This window comes from Phasianus colchicus, chromosome 3 (genome assembly GCF_987193195.1).
Source record: "Phasianus colchicus chromosome 3, bPhaCol1.hap1.1, whole genome shotgun sequence".
NCBI classification, from domain to species: Eukaryota; Metazoa; Chordata; class Aves; order Galliformes; family Phasianidae; genus Phasianus; species Phasianus colchicus.
The window spans coordinates 26,276,982-26,297,008 of record NC_143438.1 but is presented as its reverse complement, the minus strand read 5'-3'; the positions used below and the strand labels follow the sequence as shown (position 1 = coordinate 26,297,008).

The 20,027-nt window shown below is 37.6% G+C and overlaps 2 long non-coding RNA genes across 3 annotated transcripts; both read left to right on the top strand.

Moving 5' to 3' along the window:
• The first annotated feature begins 1,378 nt into the window (after positions 1–1,378).
• LOC116226549 (uncharacterized) lies at positions 1,379–11,452 on the top strand. 2 transcript variants are annotated; one of them, XR_016465489.1, is made up of 4 exons: positions 1,379–1,457; positions 7,570–7,675; positions 8,093–8,293; positions 10,478–11,452. It is a non-coding gene; the product is annotated as an uncharacterized LOC116226549 (long non-coding RNA). The 2 variants fall into 2 exon arrangements; XR_004166356.2 differs by lacking the exon at positions 8,093–8,293 and having other exon boundaries at positions 10,478–11,451.
• Positions 11,453–15,641: 4,189 nt separating this feature from the next.
• Positions 15,642–18,112, top strand: LOC149918465 (uncharacterized). Its single transcript, XR_016465488.1, has 3 exons — positions 15,642–15,663; positions 17,668–17,855; positions 17,991–18,112. It is a non-coding gene; the product is annotated as an uncharacterized LOC149918465 (long non-coding RNA).
• The last annotated feature ends 1,915 nt before the right edge of the window (positions 18,113–20,027 follow it).

The following is a 20,027-nucleotide window of genomic DNA, read 5'->3' as shown; positions in this document are numbered from 1 at the left end:
AAGAAAAATCTTTCTGAAGATTATTTTTGATACATTGATACATTTCATATTGTACATATAATTAAAACCTATGCCTGTAACCAGAAGCTCTGGATAAATTCTATTACATTGGTTACTCCAAACTATGGATTTATTGTTGTCTGTCCTTTTGAAAATGTAGGACTTCAGGCTGGATATTAGGAAATACTGCTTCTCTGAATGAGTAGTCAGGTGCTGGAATGGGCTGTCGAGGGAGGTGGTGGAGTCACCAACCCTGGAGGTGTTCAAGGAATATTTGGAAATTGTGTTGAGGGACATGGTTTAGTGAGAGCTATTGGTGATCGGGGGATGGTTGAACTGGGTGATCCTGTGGGTCTTTTCCAACCTTGGAGATTCTATGATTCTATGAAAAGGTCATGTTTTCAAGATCTTGAGTTGTGTACCTAGGGAAACAGGTAACAGTAGTATCTGAAAGCCCTGCAAAACTTTGGTTGAATCCATCCACATAGCAAAGTTCTCACAAAGCTATGGATCTTGCAAGAAGGAGAACGTATGGGTTTTAGACACATACAAAAATAATATTTCAAGTGACTAATTACAGAGGTTCTTTATGTTTTATCTAATTGCAGGAATTATAATTTTATTCTTTAAGATGGGTTCAGAAAATATTTCTTACTGACAAAATTAAGATCCGAATTTTTCCCGAATATTTTTATCTGTCAAGCAGGTTCCATTATATAAGAATTACTGCTGTCACTGTCATAGATAAGTTAGGCACTACTTTAGAACCGGGGGAGGTAGGAAATGAACAGTTGTTACACAGATGATACATGTACGATAACCATCTTTAATGCATACTCCATCTTTTCAGTTAATAAATAAGATAGTATGTTCCTGTTGATTACACATGCTTTGCCTTGGATTTATCTCTCATAACAAGGCTGTGTTATGTTCAAAAACATATGCCAATTTATAGAGAAAAAGTTAAAAGACTTAGCCAGTAAATCATATCTAATCAAGTATGGTTACTGACATGCCTTCAGAAAGTTTTTGCTTAAGCATATTTTGCCCTTTTTCATTGTTTTACACCATGGAGAGGTTGTATGGGCATTTCTCAGCCAATCTTTGGGTCTAGATCATGACAGAGTGGCTTTATCATACAAATAATTTTTAATATTTAGAAATATTTTTTAAGAGTTTCAAAACTTCATATGAGGATTTCTCAACTTGACCTCTGCATAGGAACTGTTGAGTCATGGCTTGAACCACTGATTGATCATCTGAGAAAAGAACTGAGTCAGCCCTGGGAGCACAGGTGGGGGCAATTCTGTGTGACTGGAAGGGGTGGAGCCTGGCTGCACCTCCCCCAGACCCCATTTAAGGGCTGAATGCCACTAGGAAAGGTTCTCTTTCTAGAGATCCCTCCTCTGTGTAGTCTTTCCTGCAAACCTAGATCTTTGGAAGATCTTTGGAAGTAGGTGAGCATTCCTTCTGTTTGTTTCTTTTCCCATTTCCACTGCAATAATCTTTCCAGCTGTAACAACCTTAAAATAATTTTGTGGGATACAGTAAGAAAGAATTATGTTTATTTTTCTGATAACATAACTATGTAGAGCTATGGATATATTAACTGCATGAAGCTAGGATATTCAGGCTGCAATGACAAAAAGCAGCTATTTAAAATAAACAAGGAATCTTATTTTTCAAGGTAATTAAACCTCAAATTTTCTCTGATAATCAGTTTAATCAAACATATATCCTACAGTGTGGCAGTGGAATTGCCAGGTCAATGCCTGAACCAATGTTTGAACACCAGGTGAGAAGTGTGGCTAATCTAGGGAGCTGAGGTGCAAGCAATGCATCTGAGTGAGTGGAAGAGGTAGAACCTGTGTCCACCCAATCGTCATCCTCATTTAAGGGTTAGCAGCTGAGGGAGCAGTGTATTTTTTTGATGGAGGTTATATTCTTCTTGAGCTATGTCAGTGGTTTATGGGCTGGTTCGGCCCAGTTCCATGACTAGTGGGGCAGAGGGATTTCGCAAAATCCGCACCTCTGGAAAAAAGGGAACAGAGGACCCCAAAATAATTAAAAAAACAGTGGCAACGATCTGAGGAGAAACAAACGAATTTACTAAATATAGTATCAGAATGCAAGATAACAGACCATAATACAGTATAATTAGAATTGAAGTTAATAAATCAAATATAATGAGAGAGAGAATGTCCAAAAGGTGGATAGGCCTCACCACAGTGCTGAGGTGAGATGCGCAGTCCAGTTGAGCAGCAGGGAGATGGGAGGAGAGCTGACGAAGAAGAGCAGGCAAAGAAGAGCACATCAGGTGACCCTGCCAGGAGTTATATCTCATCTGTGTGACCACAAAGTCCCCTGGGGAATGTAGTTCTTCTTTTCTTCCAGGCAGGTACCCAGAACTTGAGCATTAGTAGTTAAACTCCTAGTGCCCCACATGATGTTATGATGTGGAATACTGAAAACCAAAAATCACAAAACCATGACAAGATATCACCAGTTATGGGAAAGGATGAACTAACTTTCTTCCTTGTCATCTTCCATTGCTCCATAGTGCTTTTATCCCTGTAGAAGGCATTGTTATCACCTTCTTTTGCTGTACAAGTGTAACATAGTGGTCATTCACTGATACGTTTGGATGGTTCTGTTTGCACAAGTCTTAACAAAGTCCATGAGTGCAGTAGCGGTAAGGCACAGAAAATAAAAATAAAAGCTAATGATGCTCCTAAATCCAGTTGCAGGTTTAGCAGTTACAATGAATGTGTTAAATGTTCAGCACTTTTGAAAATAAGTCAGGTAAGTGCCTGATTGTTGTGTACAGCAGTAATTGTTCTGCCAGGAAAGCTTCACCAATTTACGTGAAGTTATATTTCCAGGAAATGCGTTTGCTACTGATTGAACTCTCTTAGTTAAAAGCGCTGTTTATTCTGTCATGGTTGTCATGTCACTGGACTAAGCCTTTACTTAAAAGAAAAACTCTACTGTTGGTGGGGATGTATTGAGAGGCATTTTTCAGTGGTAGGCATGATTTTTGCATGGAAGTCACAGTGCAGCAAGCAACCAATTCACTGTATAAGGGTGACTGCTTCATAGCAATTTGTTTCGTTTGTTGAAATCTGAGTTGCACATCAATATGCCAGATCAAACCCTAGGTGCCTTTTACCTACCACTGTTACCAAAGCAAACATTTCTTCCTCCTCCTTTGAATGGGGATGCCATGTTTTCTCCTGAAATTTTCATTTCCTGTGCCCCCTTTGTTTCCTGAGGTAATGTCTAGCAACATTTGGAACAGGAAATTCTCCCTGATGTTACATGAAATAAAAATGGTGTTAGTTTAGTGTACGCATTCTCCTAGTCCCTAAATAGGATCTTATTAACACATAATGAGAGAGAATCCCTCCTCCTGGGCAGCTTAGTATTAAATGTATTGGATCTGAAATGGTAGCTGTTCCAATATTTAAAGAAATAACAATTAAAAATTGGTTTCATCAGTTTTGGAAGACTTCCATTATTTCTTTAGATAACTGTATGAAGTAACACTGGCAACCAGTTTGATAGGAAGGACACTCAAAAAAGCCCCCACAAATTACTTCTGAAATACTAAGGAAAAATTCAGACAGATTAACTTGTTACAGATACATGCAAATAAACATTCAGAATTCCTGGCTATTACTGTCATACATCTAATGTTGCTTGTATCAGAATCAAGTAATTGCAGAGAGGGATCAGCCAGTTGTGCTGTGTATATTAATTGCACACAAACATACTCAGTATTGCTGAAAATCATCTTTGCCATACCTTTTTTTAATATCCTGCTTCTAGTTAACATTTGAAATCAATCAGATTTCAAAACAAAAAAAAAACCAAGCATGCATGAAAATCTATTTTGAAGCTTGTTGATACACGTTAGGAATCATAGCTTCATTTATTTTTTAGAAATACCAATTTGTTGACTCAAATGTAATATAGCACGTGCTACAGTTCCAGAGGGGTGAATTCCATCATCTTGGGATTTTTACATTTCTAGCTCAGAATATTCTGTGTATCCTTATTAGATGCCTATCAATGGCAGGTACATTTTTACTTAATAAGAAATAGGGTACATTTGTGATAGGTTTTTGTATAATATTTGTAGTGCAAATGATCATCTACCCAGAATTATTTTTACATAGCTTAGCATGTTTAACACAAGATCACATCTTTTGGAAGAAAAAAATCTTTCACAGTTGAAATCCTTATATAAGAAATACTTAAAGAATATAAAGCAAGTATTTTACTCAAATATCATTCTCTCATGCACTGCACTTCTGCTAGGAACATGGCAAACTATTACAAAATAAAACACTGTCAGAGTGGTTAAGGAATCATTACCAGGAAAAAAAAAATGCACAGGATTCTTCTTTTTTATCTACAAAAGATCAAAGGAGAACTTCCTATAGTTTAGGACTGATTCTGATGATGTGACATGATGCTTTTGTTTCAATGGTTATAATCCATCTATCACTAAAACATATAGTTTTCAAATAGATATCTACTTTCATTAATAGTTTCAGATTTGCAGTATTTTGTTCAACCAAACCTAGTAGAAAACCTCAAGATATGAAGACAAGTTATACTATAGTAGATTACATAAAGTAATCAAAGATAAATTTTCTTTTTTTTTATAGGGAAACATAAGAAAAATAGGTTTCATAGTGTCATAGAATCATTTGGGTTGGAAGGGACCTTTGAAGTTCATCTAGTCCATGAAAAGGGACAGCTACAAATAGATCAGGGCCCCATTCAGCCTGATCCTGAATGTCTTCCATTGCCTGTGCGATTTCTTCTTGCCCTCCAGTTTAACCAGCAGGTCCTGGTTCAGCCATGATGGGCTCTTGCTTTCCTTTCCCAACTTCTTACATCTGGGAATGGAGAGCTCTTATGCCCTAAGATCCTTCTTAAAGATCTGTCAGTTCTACTCCTCTCCCCTGTCCTTGAGAGCAGATTCCCAGGGCATTTTGTTGCCTAACTCCCTGAAGAGCTGGCTTATTGTCATAAGATTTCAAGTGTGCTGCAGTGTGCCAATACATCTCAGGATACCAGGTTGAAGACCCTGCTAGCATCCTGTCCCTGTAACCTAGGTATGCCATCCCACAGCTTATCATGGGCAGGTTCTCTGTTACCTCCCTTCCCCTTCAAACCCAGTTTAAAGTCCTGCCAATGAGCACTGCCAGTTTTTCCCCATGGACTCTCTTAGCACTTAGAGAAAAGTGAAACCCATCTGGTGCTGACAAGCCCAGTGCAGTGTAGGCCTTTTCATTGTCAAAATTACCAATGTTTTGACATTGGTACCAGCTGTGAAGACAAGTGTTTACATGATTGGACCCTTCTGTTCTTTTCACTGTCCTTACCCCAGTACAAGATGCAGAGAAAATGACCAGTGCCCTTGGTAATTTCAGAGGCTACCATTTATTCAAGTATATGCTGAAAAAATACTTGGACATTCCACACTCCAGAAAGTGTAGATGGGTACAAGAGAGTGGTGGGAAAGAAAACTTGGTAAGGATTTTTCATTCTTCCTCCAAATTCCATAGGAAATGTTACATTTGTGAAAGAGACACTGATGTGTTTAATAGCCTTTAATAATGAAATATGCAGTCATTACTCACTAAGATAAGGTCTACTTCTCTTTACTGTAAGCTGTCCTAATAATTAATAACTTGTTTTCTCAAGGCAATACTGCTTATTTTTATGGGGAAAATGAAGAGAAGAAAAAGAGGGAATTGAGTGTCTTTAAGAGTTGTGTATATTTACTGTGTCTCTCTATTATGAACATTAGGTAGAACTGAACAGTATAGTGTATATTCATATTTGTAGCACTAAAATGTGTTGTTTCAAAATTTTCTGGGCGAAGTAGCTTTTTGTTGATTTCTTCTTTTCAATTCAAACCAGAGTTGTTGTTTTCTCCATGCAGTTTCTTTTTAAAAATACTAAGTAACCCATCACATTTTACAAGGCCTTACATAACCAGACACATCCTTATGAGTGATTATAGAATGGGAAGAAAAATACAGAGGATGGTCAGATTTGATGCATTTTATATTGAATATTCTACAAAATAGTCAATGACCATTCTATTCGGAGGTATAGCAGGACCATACTTCTGAAAAATTTTCACATTATACCTGAGTTCATGTTGTTTCCAAGCAAAATGATTTCATGAGAGGAAGGGAATATTTTAGATACTACTATTGGAATGATCGTGTGGATCTTTTCCTTGTTTTAGTGGTTGTTGTTTTTCTTGGCCTGTGTATGCTGTGAAAAAAATCTGTCATTTCCTGATGTGTGTGGGATACAAGTGACAGAACAGAGTTAGACAAGTCAGGTAGCAGCAAAAAAAAGAGTTCTGGCATATTTCTCCTAGATGTGCCTAGAGTTGGAGGAAAAAAGCTATTTAAAAATTAACTAAGTTCCTGTAACTTCATTCTGTGTGGGAAATGAGTTTCTGCAGTGTTTCTCTGTAACAATAATATGATTCAATGCTCATAATTACTTAAGTTTCGTTGGTTTTTATTAGTATGAGTTTTGAGCAACGTAGTGTCTTGTGTTCTAGCATTTAGATGACTTTTTATTTTTTAACCAATAAGTTGCAAGAGGAACAATCATGAGATCATATTGATATCAGTGTGAATATAGGAAGTAGTACTTCAGTTGTTCACCTGCAACTCTGACACCCAGAGCTGTCCCTTAGAGGCGATTCCCATCCACCCTTGCTTCCAGGCCATTTCACCTAGTCATTAGGTTGATCTTTGCACTGACCAGTGCATGGCCAGCCCTTTCTATTCCCTTACCCCATTATTCCCCACTTGTTCCTCTCCAAACAACCTGAACACTTGTGCTGATGCTCTCCTGAGACAGTGCTCAGAGGAAGCCAGGCAGGGCATCCTTTCCTATGAATCCTTTATTCTGATTTCCATTTTACCCTATGCTCACCGTGGTTTGTGAAGATGAGTTTCTGGTTGGCTGATGGCTTTTGGAGAGGGCTTGCAAGGTGCTGGTGCAGGAATTACTTGCCGTCGCCACCCACCATTGTCCCTCTGTATTCCTCTGTGGATGGCAAAATGACTTTTATCATGTAACCTAACATTCCAGATTTGCATCAATGTGTAGTGTTCCTTTTCCTCCAGAATGCAATACAAACAGTAGCCTCAGTTTTCACCTGAAATAGAAATATCCAGATGAAATTGTCTTGGGCCTTTAGCACAATGAGGTAACATGTTTCAGAATAATAATCATCAAGTTGCTATACTGAATTTAATAATATTCTTACTATTTGAAAATAGAGCAAAAACAAAAAAAACTTGTTTCTTTAAATGCTCATTTAAAATAACAGAACAAAAACATCCATAAAAATTGCAATGTCTTTTCTTCTTGACTTGTCTAGCCCTTTTTCTTTTGAATTAGCTTCACAATGCTAAAAAAGAAAAGAAAAACACGCAAAACCCATCAACTTTTCCGGAAGTGTTTCCCCTTTTTATTTAGGTTGTGTTTCTGACCTATTTACTATGGTTTGGAATTCTGTAGTGACTCCAAATGAAAAGGATGATACATAGAGACAACAGTTCCTGGAGGACAGAAAGCTGAGGTGGCAAATAAAAGACAAAAAGAGAATGTGAAAAAGAAGAGAATGGTAAGTCTTGCTCGCACAGACCAGGGATATGACTGTAAACATAAAAAAAAAAAAAAAAACACCTTATTTCAAGTGTGGTAGTTTAACACTGAAGTTAACATGTTAATTCCTATGGATTTGTAGTTATACTTTCTACTATATTTACTCTTTTCCTGACACTTCTCAATCCCTCATCTACCTTTTCTTTTTTTTATCTAGTTTTTATTGTATTTCAACCTTATCAGCAACTTGCATTCTAACATCTTAAACTGTTAAGAAAAGCTATTGTGTAGGCTATAGTATGATTTTGTAGAATAAAGATAATGTAATCACTTTGATAAAGAAACTGTCCAGAGCTAATTGTCTTTTCAGTCAACAAAGTACAGGACTAACATCAAGTGAAATTACTGCACAACAGCTCTGTTCTTTCCTGGACAGATTCCCAAAAAGAATGGAAGTAAAGAAGTGTTATTTGTGTGCAAGAGGTGTCATAAGAGTACTGCTGAGGGCTCTAAACAAAGCTTTGTTTCTTATACTTTTCAAAATGTGGCATCATACATCAAAGTACAAAGGCAGTTCCACTGAAAGCCTTACAGATGCTCAGAGAAGATCAAGATCGGTGCCTTCTGAAGAGAACTCGTAAGACATGACAAATTTATGTATTTAAAAAAAAAAACAATATATATTGGGGTTCTTTAATACAGTAGAGGAATGTTGTATTAACATTGGACAGCAGTTAAGTGCTCAGCTAGCTGTACTACTTGAAGTGCAGTTGCAATTGAAAAATAAACCTTTATCTGCTATATTTTCAGCTCAGTAGGTGTTTAAAACTCTTCACTGTCTATAGCAGCACAACATCCAAGTAAATGTTGTCTTAGTGTAGCTCACATTTCCTTCTCTGAAAAAAATAGAGACAGTTTCAACATTTGAAGCAAAACTAATGTTTCAGATGTTATTAGTAATTTTTGTTCGTTCAACTTACAGAGTTTGGGTAGAAATCTGAACTGTGAATCTTATGCAATTACATTTAGACCTAACTTTTAAAATATTTTAATACTCATATTGCTTTTTCTTAGGTAATTAAAAGGTCCTGTGGGGAATTTCTACATTAATTAGACTTAACTGCTTTTCCTTTTTTTATGTGAGATAATTACATATTTTTCCTCTTAGCTTTAATGCTTTTCATTCAATTTCAAGTTCCTTCATGATCATTATCACCATAGTTAAGTGATGGAAGTGGTCATCTTAATAAATATCCAGTGTTAGATACAGTCCATCTAATCTATCTGTAATCCAAGGTGAAGCTTTCTTCTGACAGAATAATAATATACTGGCAATCCCTCCAAAGCCCACAGTACAGTCAGAAGTAAAACAAAACTTGCAAACAGATGTGCTGTAGAAGTTTTGCTGAGTGAAATGAAGAAAATGATGCAATGAATTTTTCCTTCTTACAACTTGAAACATCCTTAATACTTATACTGACAGTGAAATCATGCATGTACGGTACTGCATGTGTCCTTGATAAAGTTTTCAGTATGCAAGAAGACTCAAGTTCCAACCTACAAATAGAATTTTTGGCATATAAAATTATAATAAAAGATTTTGTTCAGGCACGATCACTTGCATCTACCCTTCTTGTTCAGCTTTTGACAAACCAAAATATATTTTCCTTCTGGGCAACAATATGGCCCTAGGCTTATGGAGAATAAAAGAACTTTTTGTTTTCAGTTTGGCAAATGTGTTATGTAAATGAATTTTGAGTGTTAACATATTCAACAGCATCTGAGGGCCAGCATGATAAATATGACAAGGGCAGTTCTTGCCTTCACACTTGCCTTAGTTATCATGGTTTGCACAAAGAGCTTAGTAGCACAAGCCATGTAGTACTCTGTTACACGCAGTGCAGTTGAAGAAGTGCTACATATCACATTATCATTTTGGCAGGGATATAGTCCCCATCGAAACAGCTTGCTATGATGCCACACAAACACCAAAAGCAACAGGAGCTCATTCTCCCCCGTCTTATCAGTAGAAATTTCTGACTTCAAAGAATAGTGTCTAATTTAGGATGGTTCTAGGAACGAAAACTTTTCTTGCAAAGATTTTATCTTCATGATGGCTCCTGGATCAAGCGTAAAATCCTGATAGAGTGGGCAACAGTACTCAGCCCACCTACAGTGAAATTTGTTTAGGACCCCACAAAGCTATTAATAACAAAGCTTCAAATTAGAAAAGGGAATAAATGATGATAAATACTTGCAAGAAATCAGTATACCTTTACTGTAGTCTCTTTATAACTCTCATTTTAGATGTAGTAATTATCACTAATTGTGAAAGTGCATCTACAAGTTCAAGTATCGTAAAAGCTGTCTTGAACTGTTTAAATATTGATCTTTCTAACATTCTTATAGGAAGATAGAGGGGCTGTTCATTTCTCTTTTTTTTAGTTAGTATAAATCAGAAAAATCTGATGTCACTTCATTTATACTTGGATCATTTTCTTTGTTACTATAACATCCAAAAAAAAACCTGCAACTTTTTATAATTAAAATGGGTGTTCTCCTTATTTTAAGTCTGACTTAGGGAGTAGATATTTCCTTTAAAAATATTACATCTATATTTCATCTACTCTGCCTAACTTGTGTATATATGTATGATCATATTAGAAAATAATTGTTCTAGCTAAGATTTTCATTCTTACTGCTATTTTTCTGGCAGCAATTTTAGGAATTAGAGAACTTATGACCTCAATTCTAAATGTTTCTTATGGTGTTTTCGGAAAGTAATTAAGTTTACATAGAATTCTTTTCATTTCTCTTCCAGGATTTTCCCTCCAAAGAAATCTAATTCTAGAGATAAAAGAATGAAATTCACAGACTTTGTGTCCCAGAACCAACAAAAGAAATAATCCCAAGCTCTGAACACATGGAAGACAAAAGGAAATAAATCTTGTTGGTAACATAATACAAACATAAAAAGACGGAAGAATGGGTTCCAATCAAAAAAGGGCTGCACCATGTAACTGATGGCCATCTCTGCTAACTGTATTTCATTATTCCCTGTGAAAGCTTCCCTTGATTAAGTACTGGTTGTAGCCTTCAGCATGGGCTTAACAGCACTGTAGTGAATAATATACATAATGTATGTAAAAGTTAATTTGATACAAAGCCATTTAAGGACTCATTTTTTGAAATTCCCCAAGGCAATAAGATGGTCACTGACTTCATAATGGATTGTCCTTCGCTCTTCAACAAGCAAAGATTACTCAGCCAGCTAGAGGCCTTAGGATAATCCATATAGCAAAAACTGAATAAAATTCCATATGTAAAAAATATATATATCAGAATTAGTTCTTCAGATCTATAATGGAAATGAAACTCTTGAAGTTTTGCTAGCTTAACATTTTTGCCATTCCTTATTTCTGTAACTGTAGTGCACAAATGTTATGTATTATTTTACTGTTCTTTCTTTTTTCTGGGTCACGCATTTCATTATTTCCCAGCATTTTAGCTCATTTCTGCCTGCTGTACTTATGTAAGGAAATAAAGCTTGTGCCACACATCAAGGGCAGAACTGAATGAATCCTTTCTCTAGTTATGACTAGAGGATTCCTATAATCAAAACACTTGTGGCTATTTTAGCGTCTGCATCTATTCCTTCTCCTACGCAAGGGTGAAGTAAATCATATTATACAAGAGCAACAAAATAAATTCTTTGAGTTAAGGGCATATGACTTTTACCAGAAGTATAGCCTGAAGCAGAATAATATTCGCAAGTTCCTGGAACACACAGGATCTAAAAGAGACAAAGCAGGCAAGAGGAAAAAACAACAGTGTCAACAAAATGAATACCTTCAGGGAAAACAGGAAAGTTTGTGTCTTCCAGGTTCTGAGGGAGCTTGAGCATGCGGACCAGTAGCATGGGCTGTCATGGGACCAGAGGGAGAAATCATGACTGTCAAATTTTATCTGCTCAGTTGGTAAGTCTATAATCATAAGAGAAGAGACCCAGAGGTATCACAGCAGATCTTCCTTAATATTCAGGAATGCTAAGTGTTATCTGGCCTGTTCATACCATGCAGTGTGCACTTGTTCTTTAGTTGCACGTCTGTGGCAGTGTGCAGTGGTTCTGGGCCAGTAAGGGGCAGAGGCCGGTTAACAAGCAGAAATAACAGTGATGTAAGTCTGCCTCCAGGCCAGACTGATTGTGAAGCAGAAGCTTGTCTTGGTGCTTCATAACAACACCAATCAGCTTCAGCATAAACAGGGATGGGAATTTTATGTTTAGAAGAAGTTTAATGGGTAGCTTGCTCTCTGCTATAGCCACTACATCTGTTCTTCTAGATGAGTCTGAAGATAACAGCTAGGAAGAAAAGCACATGATTATTTTCATCTTGAATAAATTCTTGTTGCAGTAAAAGGTGATTGTAACATCAATCTGCATATTGGTGGCCCTTATGCATCTACAGTTAGTTATCTTGTATGTCAGGTAATTGGGTCTACATGACCACTATTACTCGTACTACATGTGATACAGTTTATCCCGAAGGATATAGAGACTGGCTGGAAAAAGCATTTACTGAGACCAGGCTTATGTATGTAAACAAAAAAAGGCTTGCTCAGAAAAGAATTAGTTTCTATCAGTAGTTTATCCTTCAAAAAGAAGCACAATTCCTGACCCTGACAGCTGTTAATAATAGGTAGTTGAAAAGCAACCTGAAATGAATATCCAAGACGTGAGTGTGTGTAACACTTTACAACTGCACTCCTCATCCTTCCACTTCAATAAGTACCTCTGCATCTAAAACACTGTCAGGAGTCTCATCTGGTCACAGTCTGGGCAGGCATAACTGCTGCTGTTAAATTTTGTGCAAGGTGAAGGAATTTGAGCCTCCAGGCAACTCTTTCTTAAATAACTGCTGATGTTTCTGCTAACCAGTAAAGTTGTCAGCAGCCTAAAGAAGCAAACTAGCATGAAAATTGAGCTATATTTTACTTTGAGAAGTGGCCTTTCCTGTTAAGTACCAAATTATACTGCAGAACAGCATGTGGGACCTTGCACTGCTGTGTCCTGTAAAACACTCTTTCTGCAGAGTCCAGTTGTCCCTAATGCTTTCACAAAATCATAGAATCATCAAGGTTAGAAAAGAATTGCAAGATCATCCAGTCCAACTGTCCACCTATCACCAGTATTTCCCACCAAACCATGTCCCTCAGTACAACATCTAAATGTTTCTTGAACACCTCAGGGATGGTGACTCCAACACCTCCCTGGGCAGCCCGTTCCAGCTCCTGACCACTCTCTTGGAAAATAAATTTTCAGGCTGATATTGAGCAGAGTACTAAATCTGACTCACACAAACGGAAGACAGAAAATGATGGTACAACGTTATTTGAAAATAAACAGAGATCTAACTAAAATACTTTAAAATGTTTTCAAAATCTTGTAGAAAAGTATGTGTGTATGAAAAAACAGTATTTTTCTCTTAGAACATTTCCACTGTCTGTACAGGATAATCACTGCTCATGCATGCGTGCACTACCACAATGCTAATGGTTTTAATGATTATCTTGAAATCACATCTCTCACTTGAGGAGCAAGTTTACAGAGCTATGCCCTTCCTCCAGCCATCTGTATAGTTTTTCATTTTTGCTTCCTATCTCAGCTATGCTACTGTGACTCTGGGCTGATGGTGTGTTTTCATTATCATCCTTCATGATATGTTCATCATATTATGTCCTTACTAAAACAGTAAGAACAAACACCATAGCAATTTTTCTTTTTTAAAATCAAAGACTATAGCCATCCAATAGGGGAAAAAACAAACAAACAAAAAAAAACAACACACACAAAACACACACACAAAGAAATTGGTAAAAAAAGATTCTATTGCATTTGAATCACATTGCATATATTGTTAAACAAAGCTATATATTTATTTTCCTATTGATTTGATTTTTAAAAGAAGACAAAAATACAGTAATACAATTCTACAAGGGCTGTTTTAAAAATCCAAATGCCTCCGAATTGCTAAAATTAGAATAAGACTGTGAAGACACAAACAATGTGTTTTAAGAAACAGCTAAGAGATGGAGATTTCAGTGTAAGCACATCAAGCTGCCGTGCAGGAAGACAAGGTAATACAATTGTGCTGATTTTATGCCACAGTGTAGTTACTGCTCTGTCCAAGATTGTCCCTGCAATGATTTTCTACCGTAGTTTTCTTAGGAGAATACAGAATTTTGATTTCATCTTGGGACAATGCGGCACAAGCAGTTTGAATCTTTTTGAATGAATTGGTTATATGCCACGTGCTACACTGCTATCATATATTCTAATGTAAAATTATCTAGTTAATCACTTGCTTATATATCTAATAATATGCATACAGCCATCAAGCATTTTATTAGACTTCTTTATGCTTATCATCCAAATATTAGTTTATGGTTAAAATAAATATTCTTAGATGCACAGACTTTTTGTTTTGTAGTGTTTTTCCACTCATTTCTCAGTCATCAATTTAAAGGATAATTTTGTTTCCACCCAATTTTAAAATAAGGAAAATTATTTAAATGTTAATTTCTTGTAAACGTTTTCAACTTCCTCAACCATGAATAGAAGGTAATTCCCACAAGAGATTTCAAAGCTATAATTACTGATTGCAGAGGCCTTTTAAAATTAATTGAAGTAACCAAGTATAGAAATGTTATCACTGTTATCCATTATATAGTATATCTAATGCATATTACGCAATCATATAATTTTATTCACTACTGAAGAAGCAATGAGATGTTTCTTGCTAATTTGACAATGCTCCTCTGTTTAAAAATGTCTGAAATCTTCTACTAAATTGAGCATTATTTAGATTCCTTCACAAATGTTTGCAGCTCAACCCTGTTTCTGGGTACCCTACAACAGTTTCTAATTCAGCTACAGCTTCATTTCCTTTGCCTGTTGGCTCTGTATAAGATGCCTTTTAGGTATAAAGTAAAACAAGAAAAGAACAGAGAAAAAGAGAGGAAAACACGTTCTGGGGCAAACACATTCTTGTCACTGTGGGGAAAGTGGGGATCATAAATGAGACAGGAGAGGAATGAAGCAGCCCAGACCTCCTTGGCATGGAGAGTGAGAACTCACTGCAGCTAATGGAAAGAAGTAAGCTGGTGGGTGGAAGGATGTCCATGACCCAGGTGGGACTGTGCAACCTCTTGGTCAGGCTGTCCTTGCCTCAAAGGGAGGCGGAGGGTGTGAATTCCATGGTGGGGGCAGCAATGGGTCACATGGAACTGGAGCAAATCGGTCCAGAAAAGACTGCAGGTTCATGATGGTCCTGCTGCACAGACTGAAGAGCTAGGAATTCATGGGGGCACTTCAACTGAAAACAAATAGCAACGGATAGGGAATTGATTCTCAAGCTGCAACAAACTATGAGCTATTCTTAGCACTTTTGCTAATATCTTAATCCACGCAGTCAAATGCACAAACCATTAAAAACATCAAGCCTTGGCCTAGAATGAGAAACTAGTTTCAAAATGTATGTCTAAGTAATAATTGACTAATCTGTCAATTATTATGATCTACTTCATTCGTATGGCTAAGGTTCCACCAAAGCTCATTAGATTTTAATGCTGAACTGAAGCTAATGCTTGCGTCTGTTTAGATATGAAATTCCACGTAGGTTTCAGAATTCTTATTAATGTAGAACATGTAAGAGCCTAATTTTTTGATTGTATGATAATGTTATTATAATATTTTCAAGTAAAAACATAGAGCAGTCTAATTAGAGAATAATAAGCTGTTGTAGTGGAAATGCTAAGTCATGGCCCAAAACAGTGACTGAGCACCTGGTGGAAGTCAGGGTTAACCCAGGGGAGCTCAGCTGCATGCAATGCACCTGAGTAACCAAAAGGGGCAGAGCCAGGATCCACCCCTACCCAGAGCTCATTTAAGGGTTGGCTTTGGAATCAAGGGTCTTTTGGATATCCCTGGGTACCTTGGGCCTTCTAAGGGTAAGCTTTTCTTCTTTTGTTTCTGTATCCTCAGCTGCTGTGTTTGGGCTTATCCTCACTTGCTGCAGTCTAGGACTTTGCCACCTTGCTATTATTTCTGTGCTTTCCATCATGTTATGGCATTACAGCTGTATTTAGGTACATATTTGAACTAAGGGTTGTAGAAATTATTTGAAGAAAGATTATGGTGAAGAGTGAGGAGCAAGTCAATGCACTGAAAGTTCTTCAATTTTTCTATGTAAGCTATAAATTACTAAAAATGTAACAATGCAAGAAGCTTACTCACTTGTGTAAGTAATACACAAAAATATTTCAGAGGATTAAGCCTTGCATTATCCACCATAGGATTTTGGTTAAGTAACTTGCAAATTAATAACTTGCTAACTAAATAATGTAAAGTGACTAAAGGAAAAATTCTCCCAAGATAGGGAGAGGCATAGAGGAGATATGTATTGGAGGTTATGGAATTAAACCAATTTAAGAGCTGAAGTAATTAAAAGACAAGTTATAAGGCTTACATTAAATAATGAATGAGATATCTGAATTATGTTTGTACTTTGAAAGTATATGCTGAAACTGGAAAGGCTTAAAAACAGGCAGTGTATTGTTGATACTGAACAGAAAAAAGTAAGGGAAGCATCATGAACAAATTTAGTGAGTTCAATGTGAAATTTATGTATAATCAAAGGTAGGTTTCTTAGTACCTACCAGATGCTAATATAGTAGCCATTCTATGTATACTATATTCTTCATTTTTGTCCAGAACCTGCAAAGAATCAAGGAAAAACCTTTCCTTAAATTTTAGTGACTAACACACTTATTTATTCCTTGTATAACAATAACATTAGGAAAACTCAGTCTGGACTGTCACCAAAGTTCATAAGTTAAAAAAAAGTTTCATAATATTCACAAAGAAAATAAAATAAGAACAAAAAATAACTAGGACCATAGCCCAGATACTCAGAAATCTCAACTGGCTTCTTTCTGCACTACATAGCTTATGTGGATTTCCATGCTGGGCTATAAGGCCTCTTCCTATGTTTCTCAGAAAGTCAGCTGTTGAAGTGCTCCACAGATGTTGGGATTTTCCAGTATTTAATTTATTTTCCAGACAAAATAATAAAGGAAAAATAAGACTGCATTTGACATTGGTCTGTGGTGAAGCTAGTGTCACTTAATATCCTCTACTGCATCTCTCCGTCATGCCCTGAGCGTAACAGATGTATTCTAGATATTACCAAAAAATCATTGTTTTTTCTGAAAACGAAAAGCATGCTGAAACCCATCATAGTAAAATCAACCTAAGCTCTTGTAAGAAGGAAGAGAAACAATTAAGAAAAACTAAGACATACTAAAAAAAACCAAAACACTCCCTTCTTTTTTGTATAGACTCTGAGATATATGCTGTTAGGCAAATAACCTTAGACTGGTGTATCCCTATTTCTATGCCCATTTTAAATATATTCTCCTTGACTGCCATCAGCCAGAGATGTGCTGTATTCATTTCATGATTTTTGGATACTTCTCTGATTGATACTGCTGACACAGCCTAAAAAAAAGCTCATTTTTCATTTTTTGGCTATTTCTAACTAGCAATTGACAGCACTTTGGGACATACCCAAAATTTGTCAAAGCCATGAATAATCCATCTCCCTGCTCAGTTAATAGCTTCTTCCCTTTCTCCTTTCCTCTACCAATTCATATTCAGACTGCTCTCTGAGCCCTGCCTAACTTCAGCAGCATCAACAGCACCAAGGAGCAGGCCATTCAAGGTCATCTCTGGGAAACATATAGAGAATCTTCTGGGATCTACTTTAATATGCTTACTCTGCAGTTCATAAGGCCCTGGAGAATCTCCAGACACTGGAACAATGCAGAATCATAGAATCATTTAGGTTGGAAAAGACCTGTAAGATCATCCAGTCCAACCATCAGCTCATCACCACCATGCCTACTAACCACATCCTTTAGTGCCATCTCTATATGTTTCTTGAACACCTCCAGGGACAGTGATTTCACCACCTCCCTGGGCAGCCTGTTCCAGTGCATCACCACTCCTTTGGAGAAGCAATTTTTTTTCCGGAATCCAACCTGAACTTCCTCTGGCTCAACTTAAAACCGTTACCTTTTGCCTTCTTGCTTGTTACCTGGGAGAAGAGTCCAATCCCCACCTCACTATAGCCTCCAATCAGGTACAGAGTGATGAGGTCTCCCCTCAGACTCCTCCTCTTCACAATGAACGATCCCAGATCCCTCAGCTGCTCCCTGTAAGTCTTGTGCTTCAGACCCTTCACCAGCTTCATTGTCTTTGTTTAAACATGCTCCAGGGCCTCCGGAGACAAACGGAGAACACATATGGGTTTTCTCTTCTCAGCCAGCTCGCTGCAGCTGAAGAAAAGCCAAGGGTCAAGGAGAAGCAGATACAAGGTTCTCTCAACCGAGCAACCTGATCATAGTAAGTGGAGATAAGCAACTCTACCTAGTTGCAATTCTATCCTGGAGAAGCTGTGGGCAGAACTTCAGATAGCTGAGTTTGGAAGACTTTTTCATAGCAGAAGACTTCAGGGTACTTTTCAACAGCTTATGTATAATTCTAGCCTACTGCATTTTTAGTGACTGAAATCCTGTTCCCATGTTGTGAACTTTTCTTTAAGAACCTTTGGAATTCAATATTACCATCTGTTTACTGTTGTTAACAGACCTACCAAGCCTTGTGTGCCTCCACATGGGGCACTTTCTTAAACTCACTGAGGCAAGTTGCAGATAGATACACTTCAAGTGCCAAGTGTCAGCCTTTAATTAACTCAACCTGCAGTTGCAGTGTTAAAGTGGAAGTCAGAGGGTAGCCATACGTGTGGAGCAGGAAAGCTGGTAGCTGACTTCCTTGGAAAACTGAGCAGCCATATGGGAAGTAGATTGGTAGGTGGCTGGTATCATGAATTGCTACAGGTGTGGGATGTATATGTGTGTGGGAATAAATCTTTGCTAGGCTTGCTTAGTATCTGTAGGATGAAGATGACTTGGAAGATAACTTAAGTGCTTTGGGAACTGGAAAAATCTGCTAGAGGGACTGAGTGCTGCATTTGTTCAGTTTGGCTTCTGGAGAACTTGGAGGCGGTGAGAGAGTTGGTTTTGTACACCATGCGTTATTGCTGCCATGCTCACAGAGACTGCTATTGCTTCACGCTGCTCCTTCACAGCTGGGATTCACAAGAGAAGCACCAGCTTTGGAAAGACATCAGTGAGAAAGCAATTCTGCAGGCAAGTGTATAATTTAAGATGATGGCAGGCCATGTCTGTTGCTTGTGCAGCATAGCAGTAAGAGAGCGTTGCTGCCAGTTCCTTTGCTGCAAAAAGTAAGGAGACTGGGAGTCTTGCTGGCACTAGTCCCTCTCTAAAGGCATAAGAGGATGCTGCTTTTGCTGCACAGAGGTGAATGCAGATCACAATTTTTGGCCCTTCTCCTAAATCTTTATAAACCATCTCTGAATGTGAATTTTTGTTTTGCTTCAGGAAAAAAGTGATGTTCTTTCATTTTGAAGCTAGGGCACATAAGTTTCCTTATTGTGTGTCAGTTTTTGTTTCTGGATGAACTGAGGTAACAGTTTGATATATTACAGCATTATTTCTTTTTTCCCCCATTCTTGAGGGCTTCTAACCAGAGCAAACAGTGTGACAGATAGTTCTCCACTCCTACTTAGCTCAATTAATATTCTTCCTATAATAGAATTATAGAATCATGAAATTATAGAATGGCTTGAGTTGGAAGGGACCTCAGAGAACATCTAGTTTCAACCCCTCTGCTACAGGCAAGGTTGCCAACCACTAGATCAAGCACTAGCTGTCCAGCGCCCCATCCAATTTGGCCTTGAACGCCTCCAGTGAGGGGATATCCACTGCTTCTCTAGGCAGCCTTTGCCTGTGCCTCCCCACTCTGTGGAAAACTTACTCCTAACATCCAAACTAAATCATACCTCTTTTAATTTAAAAACCATTCCCCCTTATCCTATCGCTATCTGTCTATGTAAGAAGTTGATTTCCCTCCTCTTTAATAATCTCCTCTAAAGTACTGGAAGGCCATAATGAGGAGCCTTTTCTTCTTCAGGCTGAACAAGCACAGCTCTTTCAGCCTGTCTTCACAGGAGGGGTGCTCCAACCCTCTGATTATCCTTGTAACTCTTCTCTGAGCCCTCTCTAAAAACTCTAAATCTTTCCTGTGTTGGGAGCCTGAGACTGCATGAGGCCTCATGAGGGCAGAGTTGAGGAGGACAATCACTTCTCTCTCCCTGCTTGTCACCCCTCTCTTGATGCAGCCCAGGGTACTGTTGATCTTCCAGGCTGCAAGAGCACACTGCTAGCTCATG